The sequence below is a fragment of the Eretmochelys imbricata genome, chromosome 11, assembly GCF_965152235.1.
Source record: "Eretmochelys imbricata isolate rEreImb1 chromosome 11, rEreImb1.hap1, whole genome shotgun sequence".
NCBI classification, from domain to species: Eukaryota; Metazoa; Chordata; order Testudines; family Cheloniidae; genus Eretmochelys; species Eretmochelys imbricata.
In genome coordinates, this window is record NC_135582.1 from 31,872,983 (window position 1) to 31,886,445 (window position 13,463).

Genomic DNA, 13,463 nt, shown 5'->3' on the forward strand with positions numbered 1-13,463 from the left:
TATGTTCTTCATTATAGTCTTAAACCAGTGTATCTGAATAAATATGTGAAACAATAATAATGATGGATAAGGATTAGGTAAAATCATTATAGTGACACTTGGTAGAACCTTATAGTAAAGATGTCCAAATTTCCATTCTAAGACTCTATTTTCTGGAGCTTAGTTATATATAATACCTTGATGGAAATTCCCTCCCAGTGTGAAACTTGTAATACAGGGTCTTTGACTAAACAGGTATTTTTTTAAAAGAAATTTTGGAAGTAATCTGTTCAACTGTTTCAGCAGGATAGGACTATAAAATAAAAAGGTTTAGTTTCAGTTGCTTTGTGTGCTCTTTTAATAAGCTGAAACAGGATTGTTTTTAAAATGAGACAGTGAAGGACATGGTCATATTTAAGTCACCCTGAGAAGACTGAAGGAAACAAAGAAGTACAAGGAGACCTTAAAACCTTCTAACAATAGACAGTGAATGAATGAAGCCTGTTAATGCTGACATTATCAGCTTAACAATATTACTTTTATATTAGGGCTAAGGTAAACTACTGAAACAGTCTAAGTAAATCTAAATTCTCAGAAAAATAGCAGGACTGGGATTTTCTGAACTGGAATGAAAAAGTTCAGGTTTAGATCTGTGAGATTCAAACATGTAATTTAATTTTGAGGCTACTGTTGAAAAATTGCTTTGTGCTGCAATGATTCCAGAATGCTTTCAGAGTACCTCCAGGAGAGCTACTGTTGAAAAATTCAGAACATTTCCTTTTTAAGCAAACATTTTGCTACGTCTCATTTAATTTAACCCTGTCACAACTGCTTGCATCTCTGGGGCAAAGAGACACCATGCCACAAAATACTCTTTGGCCCAGGGGAACATGGGCTTTGGTCTCACCTCTTCTACTGATGTGTTAGTAGAGTTCACAGCCTTATTACTGACCAAAGCCTCATTCTTCTACCCAAGGAGACAGGCAGATATCATTCATCCCAGTTTACAAATAAGATAATTGAAGGGTTACACGAGGTCACTTCAGGTAGATCAGAAAATAGAACCCAGGTCTTTAACATGACATATCCAGGTCTCTAATATGACAGAGCCAAGCCTCATCCACTTGCCAAAGCTCTGCGTGGGGCTCTGATGTCTGTAACTATTGCTCTAACCCCTAGACAACATTCCGTTCACAAATCCAGGACTAGGACCCAGGAATCCTTATAAACAGTGGAAAACTGGCGTCTCACAAATAGTTGTATAAACCACTGGTTAAGTAGGGGTGAGTTTACAAAGAAGGTAACAGCCTACTACTTCTATACCAATCTGAATCCTGGCCCCCAGTGTAGGAGTATTGCTGGGGCACTAATGTGCCCGGCTTATCCCTAGCTGCTGTAATGGCCCTTTGAGGCTGTAAGCAGCTAGTTCTAAGTTAGTGTAGTTTTTAGGATAATCTAATGTACTTCAGGGACCAATCAAGTTTGCAGTGGCCCCAGGATCAGGAAAGCAGAAAGGTGCTTCCCCTGCTGGTTCTGCACCAACCACATTTCAGCCAGAGCGGAGGATATAGCAAATTATTTTTACCCATTTGCCTTAGTTATTTCTACTTCATGGGTGTAGGCTCATGCGATAGAGGAAGGACCTATGGAGTAAGTAGAGAAGAGAAGGGAGGTTTGAGGGAAATCCCAGCCAGGAGAAGTCCAGAAAGCAGCATTAGGAATGAACTACACTAGGTCCTGCTAGCCAACATTGTCCAATCTCTCTCCACTTACTGACTGCTCCTCCCCTCTCACACATTCCTCTGTTTCCCTGCCCTAGGGTTCTACCTGAGCCCTATTCCGTCGTCTGCTCCTTCTCAGCCCCGACCCACACTCTATTCTGTCTCTCACCACTTGAGAAACAGGCGCTCAGTAGGAGTCTGGAATCTGCTTAATGGTAAATCTGAGGCTCCCTTTACATTTTAACAGAAACAAATCACACAGGTTAGGGGAAGGAAGTTGCCTCTTAGTTTCCAGTTTAGATCCAAAACCACTCAGTAAGTTTCTCCTTCATGATTTTAAGATCAGGACTACAGGAATTCTATTTACCGAGAAGAGGCCATTTTGGAGCCATCAAACTCTGGGGATTTCTGAAGACAAGAATCAAGCAAAATGTATGTAAAAGGTGATAAAGTTAATAAAGTTTATGAACTAAGTGATTTATAGGATTCCAAAAGGAGGTCTTCAGTGAGACTATTCTTCTCAACTCAGTTCCAATCAGACACATCACATAACACAGCTGATTTAGTGAATTTGGCAGAAGTTTTAATCTCTTTATAGAAAAGATCATTATGTCTTACCTACAATACCATAGGCCAAAGTGTGAAGTCAAACTGAGATCGCTAGAAGATTAACATGGAAAACTCATAAAAAGGTGACTTTCATTACCAGCAGCGCAGCCTCTTCACTTGCAATACAATTCAGTAATGAATATTTCAAATAGAAGTAGTGTGTGCTGATCTATGTCTCTTGCCTGAATGACTCCCTCCAGTCGAAAGAGCGGAAAAAGAAAAAATTGAAAGAAAAAGAGGAAGGAAATGGAGAGGAAAATACAAAATTAAAGATCTAGTCTCTTATCAACATGCAGGGATTTACACAGATAATTTCCATTAAGGCTAATGGAAGTTAAGCACATAAATTGCTATTGTATTAATGGGAGAATAAATCCCTTAGTTTCAAATATTTTATAAGTACAATAGTCTAACAGCACTTTGTGAGACAAAGTTTTGCAAAATTGGTTACAAGCAGACCTACTTTAAAAATAAATATAATATACACAAATGATATTAGGGATTTGGTATTTTTCATTCCTTTTTAAAATAAGGATTTTCAAATACATGCATTTTTCTCTCCCACCCCACTCTCTTCATAAGCTTCTTTTTTTCTCCTCTTTAACTCTACATGTGTTACTTTGAAGAGCAGCTAAAAGGTTTTAACAGAAGACTGTTTATGATGAACACGAAGGAATGAAATGGATGCAAGTTATGAAAAAAGGTCTCCCAAGCGCCCAAAATAGTAGTTCTGTTTCAAAAAATAAGAAAAATACTGAAACCTAGAGTATAATTTTGTTCACTTAATTACTGTACATTAAAATCTAAAATTAAACATTGTTATTCTTGGAAAGAAACCAAGAAAGTGAAATCTAAACTTGCATCTCCTGTTTGAAAGATATTCAGTTAACTATCTTTGGGTATGAGATACTAGAGGTTACAACAAGGACCTACTTAATATGACAAATGAATGACAGCCCCTTAGATTTCAAAGTGTTAATGAGGATGAATTTTTAAAAGAATCAATCAGTTCTGTTAATTTATCAGTACGGTCTCCAAACAATGCTGTTTTGCCTTTCCTGTTTGTATCTATAACCCTGCCCTATAGGGTGGCAGTAATGCTTGAAAGCTCTGTGTATGTCTATTACCTACCACAGTGATACCGAGGGATAAGGTGCCCCCCTTTTTAAGTCAGGTCTTCAGTAGGGAAAATCTGTATTCAATTCCCAAAACTCATGAGGTTGGCTTAAAAGTCATGGATTTTTTTTAGAAAATAAACTGTTGGATTTCCAGTGTGTTTCATTTTTGAGACTTTAGATGGAAACCACTTGTCCCTAATTTATGGTCATTTCATGTTCAAAATTCAATTTTAAACAGAGCCTCCCTGTTAACTGTTCAGAGGCAATGTGGAGTGATGTGATTTGCAAATCCCAAGCCTCACACAAGGCAGAACAGTTTAAATTAGGTTAATTAACCTGATAGACTACACCTGTGGAAGAGCCAGGATTTAAACAATTGATTGATAGAGCCCAGCTGAGAATAGGTGGGGTTGGAATAAAGCCAGGAAGTTGACAGCAGAAAGGGGCTACAAAGGAAGTAGTCTGCAGCTATCCCTTGGGAAAAGGGTGGGTGTTCAGGGGCTATGGAGTTGAGTAGTCTAAAGTTACTCCCTGAGAGGAAGGAGTTTTTGCTGGTAAATGGAGAGAGGGAGGAGCCACAAGACATAGGATGGAAGCCAAGGAAAGAGCAGCATCTGGGAGGAAACAGACCACAGTTGCTAGACAGAGGGTCCCTGGACTAGAACCCAGAGTAGAGGGCAGGTCCAGGTTCCCCTACCAGTTACTTGGGGTAAGTGGTGCAGGCTGGACAGTGAAATTGAACACTGCCTGGGACAATTTCCCAATAGTCCTTTGACACCCTGGAAGGAGAAGACTATAGTGACCGGACTGGAAGGCCAAGCTATGAAGCAAGAGCAACCTGAGTTGAAGAGAGAGAAATAGAGCTGGCAGGGTATGTGAACAAGTAGCAGAAAGGGATGTAAGACCTGGATGGAACTAATCCCCAGAACAGCCAGGAGAAGGTAGCAGTGAGTGCATGCTGTTACAGGGGGACTTATTTACCGTCTCAACTGCTGAGGTGTGGAAGGTTCTATTGTCTTTCTCCATTGTCAGTTAATTCCTGCTCCACTTACATATGGTTTCCTGTTCCTCACATTCACCTGCCACTATATTTTCCCTCCTTTCTTCCTCAGTCTCCTTTCCCAAACCCTGGCCTGGTCTACACTATGGGGTTAGGTCAAATTTAGCTGCGTTAGGTTGATTTTCAAATGAATGCTTCCACACAACCAACCCCGTTCCACCAACTTAAAGGGCTCTTAAAATCTACTTCTGTACTCCTCCCCGGTGAGGGGAGTAGCACTAAAATTGACCTTGCTGAGTTGAATTTGGGGTAGTGCGGACACAAATTGATGGTATTGGCCTCTGGGAACTATCTCAGAGTGCTCCATTGTGACCGCTCTGGACAGCATTTTGAACTCTGATGCACTAGCCAGGTACACAGGAAAAGCTCCAGGAAATTTTAAATTTCATTTCCTGTTTGGTCAGTGTGGCGAACTCAATAGCACAGGTGACCATGCAGTCCCCCCAGAATCACAAATGAGCTCCAGCATGGACTGAAAGGGAGACACTAGATCTGATTGCTGTATGGGGAGAAGCATCTGTGCAGGCAGAACTCCAATCAAAAAGAAGGAATGCAAATATATTTGCCAAAATCTCACAGGGCATGTTGGAGAGAGGCTACAACAGGGACACACAGCAGTGCCGCGTGAAAGTTAAGGATCTGAGGCAAGCCCACCAAAAGACAAAGGAGGCAAACGGTCGCTCTGGGTCAGAGCCCCATATATGCCACTTCTATCATCAGCTGCATGCCATTCTAGGAGGGGACCTTACCACTATCCCACCACTGTCTGTGGACACCTGCAAGGAGGGAGTCTCATGCAACAGGGAGGCAGATTTTGTGGATGAGGAAGAGGAGGAGGAGGATGCGCAGCAGGCAAGCGGTGAATCCATTCTCCCCGGCAGCCAGGACCTTTTCACCACCCTGGAGCCAATACCCTCCGAAGGTGGGATTCCTGAAGCTGGAGAAGGCACCCCTGGTGAGTGCACATTTGTAACTACAGTACAGGGTTTAAAAGCAATAGTGTTTAATTTTTGATTTGCCCTGAAGAATTGGGATGCATTCGCGGCCAGTACAGCTACTGGAAAAGTCTGTTCTCATGTCTGGTGATGGAGGGGGAATCCTCCAGGGACATCTCCATGAAGCTCTCCTGGAGGTACTCTGAAAGCATTCTGGAATCATTGCAGCACAAAGCATGGCAACAAATGGTCCTGGGTTTTGGTCGCATTCAAGCAACATTCGGTTTATATCTTTCTGTGTTAGCCTTAGGAGAGTGATATCATTCATGGTCACCTGGTTGAAATAGGGGAATTTTTGTAAGGGAACAGTAGAAGGACCTTGTTCATGCTGGGCCATTTGTGCTTGGCTAAACGGGATCATCCCAGAGAATAGCCATGCGGTGGGGTGAGGGAAGGTATGTGCTGCACATCCACCCGAAAACCACAGCCCGTCCTTTCAAATGTGAAACCCAACCCATTGCTTGCTATGGGAAAGGATGGTGCTGAAGTTTGAAACCATTCCCACATATTATGCGTAAGAAGCCAACCCCACATACCCTTTGCCTTACCATGGCTGCATGGAAACTGAATTCTGCCCATCCGAACATACCCTTTGCCTGGGATGATCCCGTTTAGCCAAGCACAAATGGCCCAGCAGAAGAGAATTCTGCCCATCCACCCAACTCCCGTGCATCCAGACCTCCCATACCCAAACAGCCCGGCCAAGCCTCACACCGTACATCCAGAACTTCCCTAAGCCCCTCCATACCCAAACCCCACCCCATTGAACCTCAACCCCTACATCTAGAGTCCCCTCACACCCAGATTCCCTGTCTCCAGACCCCCAGCCCTGCACCCAGACCACCCCCCACTGAGCTCCCTGCACTCAAACCCCACTCTGATGAGCCCCACCACCCTGAGCCCCCACATCCAGACCCCCGCTTAGCTGCACACAGACCTCCACCCCACCAAGCCCCACTCCCCCAGCACCCAGACCCTTCTGCTCAAACCCCCACACCAAGACCCTTCCGCTGAGCCCCAACCACTTTCACCTGGAAGCCCCTTCCCCTGCACCTGGAACCTCCCCAACAATCCTCTGTGGATCTGGATCCCCCCACACCCAGATACCCCACTGAGCTGCCTGTACCCAGATTGTCCCATACAGAATCCTTTCATCCCACACCTGGATCCCCCAACACTTAGCCCCTCCACATTTGGATCCTGCCTGCCTGCCCCACACCTGGTGTACCTGGCATAGAGGGGCAGGGCCCCAAGGTGTTTCTGGGGCAGACCCAGGTCCAGGCCTTGTGCTGTGTCAGGGTTGGGTGAAGTCTATGTCCCCCGGATGGGGAGGCTGCAGGGTGATCTCCCACCTTCATGCAGCCAGTGGCCTGTGCTCCCCACTGCCATGCTGGAGCCTCTGCATTTATTTATTGACAAATAACACTTGCAGAATTTTAAAATATTGTGTGCAGAATTTTTAATTTTTTGATGCAGAATGCCCTCAGGAGTAATGATAGGAAGGACTCCTTTATAAATAAACTGCACAAGATGTTGGACCAGAACAAGGGTCTCTGCGTAGTTTGTTGATCAAGACAGAAGTGAGACCAAGGAGGCCCTGTTACACATCCCCTAGCCTTTTTCATGTCTTCAGTCTCCCTTCTGTTTCCTCTGGTTCTTTTAAGTTTTCTCATGGCTCGCCACATTCGCTTATACATGTAGTTTCCCTCCTATATCCTCTCATCTTTCCTAAGAGTAGCCTGGGTACAGTCTCATTGAAAACAATGGGAGTCAGCAGCCATTTTTACTAGAGGCAACCACTTTCATATGCAAAGGCTGTAGAGAAATCATGTCCATCTTGAAGAAGGGCAAAGTTTCACAAGTTTGATGCCAGAAATTGGGAGATCATGAGAAACTTAAACTACTAATATTTGAAGACTTATGATAAAAATGACAAGAGTTGGAAACTCTGCATTTACACCAGGGATCTTAACATTGCTATAATTGGGGGATTGACCAAATTTAGCAATGATGGGTTTTTTGTTTTTTAAACAAATTTCTCTAGTGTAAACAGTTTTTAAATATTTATTTTTTAAATAGTGTGTTGCAGGATATCTTTTCCTTTAAAACTTCTCAGTTCTGTTTTCATAGCTTAAGAAAATTGCTCATTTCAGAGTAATGCATCAATAGTTTGTTTTTAGATACTTTTTTAGATCAGAGTATTTTTATTCTGAGCAAAGCTTCAGTATGTTTACAGTGACATTAGCATAATATTTGATTCAATTTTCTACACAGCAAGCTATATTAGATAGTAGTTTACGTACACGTTTTGGGTCTTTAATATGACAACCTGGGATCTTCTTACTGTTTTAATTGCATGTTAAAATAGTCAGAAGATGAAGTGTGGTTATGTTCAGAAAAGTAGCTATGTGAAAGTCACATCTTTTTACTTCAAAGATCTGACTGCTGTTCAGCATAATATCTGTTTACCTTAGTGACAATTTAAGGGTTTTTTTTTTTATGTCTTAGCACTGAGAGCCAATACACCATAGATCTGGATTCTATTCTAGCTCATGCAACATCAATAGAATGGTTAATTAAACTCCCGTTTCAGGGCCAAATTCTGTCCTTAGTTTCACCCGTACAGTACAAACATCCTTTACAGACAATGGGAGTTAGAGAGAAAAGATGGTTCAATTGTTAGGGTGACAGCCTAGGAGACCCAGATTCAATGCCCTGCTCTGAAACAGATTTCCTTCGTGTGACCTTGGGCAAGCCACTTAAGTCTGTGCCTCCCTGGAGGGTAGTGATTATTTCATCCTGTGGGACTTTCAGATAGCACCTGTAGTCAAATTCAGTTTACCTAAAAGTTGCCATAACAAATCAGACAAGTGATCCAGTTAGTCCAGTATCCTGTCTCTGACTGTGATCAGTACTGGAAACTTCAAAGACATTATAACCTTTGGAAACAGACAATTATGGAATAATCTGTTCATAGGGGAAGCTTCATTCTAACTCCCAACGGTTTGCAGTGAAATTATGCCCTGAAGCATGAAGGTTTACATCACTTGTAGTTTTATTCTATTCATATAACTGGATGTTTTCACTATCCATATAAACATCTAATCCTTCCTCGAATTCTGCTAAACTCTTGGCTATGATATTTGGTGGCCAGGAGTTCCATTGATTAATCATGTGTTGTACACAAAATATTTCCTTACATCAGTTTTGAATGTGCTGCCTTTCAATTTCAGGTTATGTTGATATTATAGTTGCATTTAAACACAGGACTGTAACAAGTAGAGGAGAATTTTGTCTTTACAAAAAGATTTAATCTTGTCTAGACCCAGAATGTAAAGAGTCAGTGTGGGAATATTCACAGTCAGTCAGGAAACTCAGTCATAGTCTGGTAGCTATAAAACTCTCAATCGAATATGAGACCCATCTCAGTTCCTTGGAGCTGAAAGCTTGTCACCGCATCTTAGCTCAAGACAATGTATCAATGTATGTCAGCTTTCATGGCCTGTCCTTGTACGTCCTCCCTTTTCAGTCAGTGTTCTGTTTTTATACAGAAGAACTTTTTTGTTCTTGGTACACGGAATGTCAAAGTTTTTATTAGCATGCTTAAACATTATATATGCTGTCTGTCTCAGATATTTGCACCTACCTATACCTAAACTGTATCTCCATTTATCAATTATTTGATTGTTTGCTACTGCTTGAAACAGTACAATCTTGTATATGTCCTTCTATAATTGTATGAACAGTTCTTTTGATTCTTTATTACTTCTGTAAACTGCATCCCCTCCCTGTTCTGCTCTAGGTAAATATGCTTTCTTTGGGAAGAAACTTCGAATATAAAATCTACTTTCTCTCCCTGAAGTGCCAAACTCTCTATCTGCACAAGCATTCTGATTCACCATGTCTACAGTTTTTAAGGAAAAAGTACATTAAAAGCTGTCACAAAACCCCATAAAAATTTACAGTCAATTTTCAGAATAAAACCACACTTCAGCATATATAAACTTGGCAAATAATGTGAGGAAATTATGCAACTGAATCTGTAATATTGCCCATTTTCCTTTTACCTAAGTTTTCTGAGCCACAATAGATGGTGGTTCAGCTCAATCAAAGGAGGAAGGGAACAGATACAGTTTAAGCGCCTACTCAGATTTTAGCAAAATGCTTAAAAAAATTAACTTACTAATATTTTCTCACCCATCCTTTTTGTCTCATTTTGGCTCAGATTAAAAGGTATTTAGGTTCTTCATTTCCATTTAAATCAATAGGAGTTAGGGCCCTAAATACCTTTGAGGAACTAGGCCTTTGTTAATTAATCTCAATGTACTTTCGCTCAGACTCTTTTAAAAACACTTTCCAGACCTACCCATCACCCACAACCAAGATAGCACTGAGCTTCTGTATGTAGCACCTGAAGTTCTAGCACAGGCTCACTGACACTGCCAAGGAGTGTCAGGGCAGGGGAAGCATATTACATCAAGATCCCCCACCAGCTACAGAGACCTATTTCCTGCTGCTTCCATAAGTGGGTTAGGTGTGCGATGGTGATAGCTCCAACAGTGAAGTAACATTCATCGTGCTTACAGTCATGTGTGGCGTTAACGACATAACTAAGTCGTCAGTAGCAGGACAACTGATTGGAAAGAATTTCTGTCTATATGTGGTACAAACAATTTCTGAAACCTGCAATGTGAGAATCGGGTTAACAAAATGAGCATTTGGTAACTTAGCTTGTATTTTGCTAATAACTGTCTTAATTACAAAAAACCAACAACAATTTGACTTCCAGATTAAACCCTGGAAAAAGTTTGTATTTTTTATATTTGTAAAAGGAGAAACTAAAATAGTGATTGGCATGTAAACATTTAAGTAACTTGTACAGTGATGTCTGTTAGAGGGCTTTGGCTTTCTCAGTCATGGGATGCTCTTCCAGGAACGCAGACTGCTTAGAAGAAATAGGGTCCACCTGACCAAGAAAGGTAAGAGCATCTTCGGACACTGATCCTCCAACCTAGTGAGGAGGGTTTTAAACTAGTCAAAGGGGCAGATGACAAAAGACCTCAGGTAAGTATTAAAGATCTAAGAGGGCTAGATCTTGCAGGGGAAACAAATTACAAGTAGGGTCACAGGAGAACAAGAAGGAAAGTAGATGAATCTGCTCAATATCTTGGATGCCTATACACAAATGGAAGTAGTTCATACATAAGCTAAATTACTTAATTGGCATCGCTAAGACTTGGTGGGATATAGCTTATTCAGGAAGGACAGGCAGGAAAAAGAGGAAAGAGATGTTGCATGATACATAAGAAAATAAACACTTGTTCTGAGATCCAAACGGAGGTGAGAGGTAGACCAGCTGAAAGTCCGAGTGGGATAGGAAGAAGACAAGAATGCCATTGTGATAAATGAAGTGGGGGAGGGGGTACCTCCCTTTTTATGAACACCCAACCAGCCAGTTAGCTGTAAAATCCCTCTTGGTAGCTGTTCTCTGCTTGCTTTACCTGTAAAGGGTTAAAAGTTCCCCCAGGTAAAGAAACGGAAGTGGGCACCTGACCAAAAGAGCCAATGGGAAGGTAGAACTTTTTAAAATTGGGAAAGAAACTTTCCCTTTGTCTGTTTTCTCTGGGCTGCAGGAACACGGAGCAGCAATGCTATAAGCAGGAATGCTGTGTAAGGTTTGAACCATGTATGCAAAATTATCTTCCATACCTAGAAGGAATCATTGGGACAGGGAATGTTTAGATAGACTCAATCAGGTTTATTTCTTTATTTTGGCTTGTGGATCTCCTCTGTGCTAACTCCAGATGCTTTTGTTTGCTTGTAACCTTTAAGCTGAACCCCCAAGAAAGCTATTTTGGATGCTTAATTTTTGGAATTACTCTTTTAAAATCTAGCAAAAGCCTAAGTTCCAGATGTATTTTCTTCCATTTTGTTTTTAATAAAATGTACCTTTTTTAAGGACAGGATTGGATTTTTGGTGTCCTAAGAAGTTTGTGCATGTTTGATTAACTGGTGGCAACAGCTAATTTCCTTTGTTTCCTTTCTCAGTTCTTCCCGTAGGGGGGTGAAAGGGCTTGAGGGTACCTCACAGGGAGGAATTCCCAAGTGCTCCTTCCTGGGTTCAAGGGCGTTTTTTGCATTTGGGTGGTGGCAGCGTTTACCAAGCCTAAAGTCAGAGAAAAGCTGTAACCTTGGGAGTGTAATACAAGCCTGGAGTGGCAAGTATTAATTTTTAAAATCTTTGCGGGCCCCCACCTTCTGCACTCAAAGTGCCAGAGTGGGGATTCAGCTTTGACAGCGATCATGATGGGGGTCTACTGCAGACTACCAAATCAGTAGAGGTGGTGGATGAGGCATTTCTTGAAAAAAAAATGACAAATATCCAAAACTCAAGACTGGTGGTAATGGGGGACTTGAACTACCCAGATATCTGTTGGGAAAAGTAATACGGCAAAATGAAATGTCCAATAAGTTATTTGAATGTCTGGGACAGTTTGTTTCACGGGGTGGAGGAAGTAAGCAGGAGGACAACCATTTTAGATTTGATTCTGACTGACAGGGAAGAATTGCTTGAGGATCTGAAGGTTGAAAGCAATTTGGGTGAAAGTGATCATGAAATGATAATTTCATGATTCTAAGGAAAACAGAGTGAGCCCATGGAGCTTTCTGTTCATTTGGTCTGAGAATAGAGAAGGACCCTCAAACAGCATGTCCTGGATAGTATTCTGGACTTTATAGGGAAGACCAGAAGACTGCAACCAGGATGAGCTGTTCATGGCAACTGCAGAAGCCATAATTCTAGCTGCTGAGTCTGCTGCGTCCAGCCATGCCTGCAGTGATGGTCTCACGACTAGTCTGCCTTCATTATCCGGGGAAGAGAAGTCCTGCCTAGTTTTCTCCAGAAGCAGTTCTCTGAACTTCTCCATGGAGCCCTATAAATCATACAACCCATCTGAGCCTGTTAGTTAGCAATATGCAGCTGCACCCGCCTGTCAAATCTTCCTGCCAAATAAGACCAGCCTCTTTGTGTTTTGATTTGGGGGTGACAATCTAGTGCCCCTGTCATGTGCACACTCTCATTAGAGAGTGAGTCTGTGTGTGTATGGGGGTGGTTTTTGGAGGGGGGTGAGGGAGTGAGAGAACCTGGATTTGTGCAGGAAATGGCCTAACTTCATTATCATGCACATTGTGTAAAGAGTTGTCACTTTGGATGGGCTATCACCAGCAGGAGAGTGAATTTGTGTGGGGGGGGTGGAGGGTGAGAAAACCTGGATTTGTGCTGGAAATGGCCTAACCTGACAATTACTTTAGATAAGCTATTACCAGCAGGACAGTGGGGTGGGAGGAGGTATTGTTTCATATTCTCTGTGTATATATAAAGTCTGCTGCAGTTTCCACGGTATACATCTGATGAAGTGAGCTGTAGCTCACGAAAGCTCATGCTCAAATAAATTGGTTAGTCTCTAAGGTGCCACAAGTACTCCTTTTCTTTTTGCGAATACAGACTAACACGGCTGTTACTCTGAAACCTCTCATTAGCTGCTATCATAACTAATCAGCCCACTGGTGGGTAAGTATAAAGGTCCTCAACCTCAGGAGGGTTCATAGTATTTTCTTTCTGCCCTTTTAAAGGTGGGAGGCAATGAAGTTGGAATCTGCCATAGAGCCTTTACAGGCTCTAGTATTGCCCCAATAATTGGCAGAGCCACTCTGGAGGTACCCACAGATAAGATGTCAACCAGGCTAGGTGAGGACTCCCTGACCTCCTCAACCTCTATGCTGAAGTCTGCAGCCTCTCTCTAACAACTCCTGATACACTTTAGAATCATCAGGTGAGATTCTGGATAAAGCAACTCCATCTGGTGAGGAAGCCAAGAGGGGAAGGGGTAGAATTTCTTCTACTGGCTGCTGTTCTGCCTCTGGGACATCTTCTTGATGCCTGGTACCAGACTTTGGAGATGGAGCCACCTGGTGTGCAGAC

The 13,463-nt window shown here is 42.2% G+C and overlaps 1 protein-coding gene across 1 annotated transcript in view; it reads right to left on the reverse strand.

The window, feature by feature from the left end:
* Positions 1-13,463, reverse strand: part of CCDC148 (coiled-coil domain containing 148) — a 123,594-nt gene that overhangs the window by 50,032 nt on the left and 60,099 nt on the right. The gene's annotated exons all lie outside the window — the stretch shown is intronic.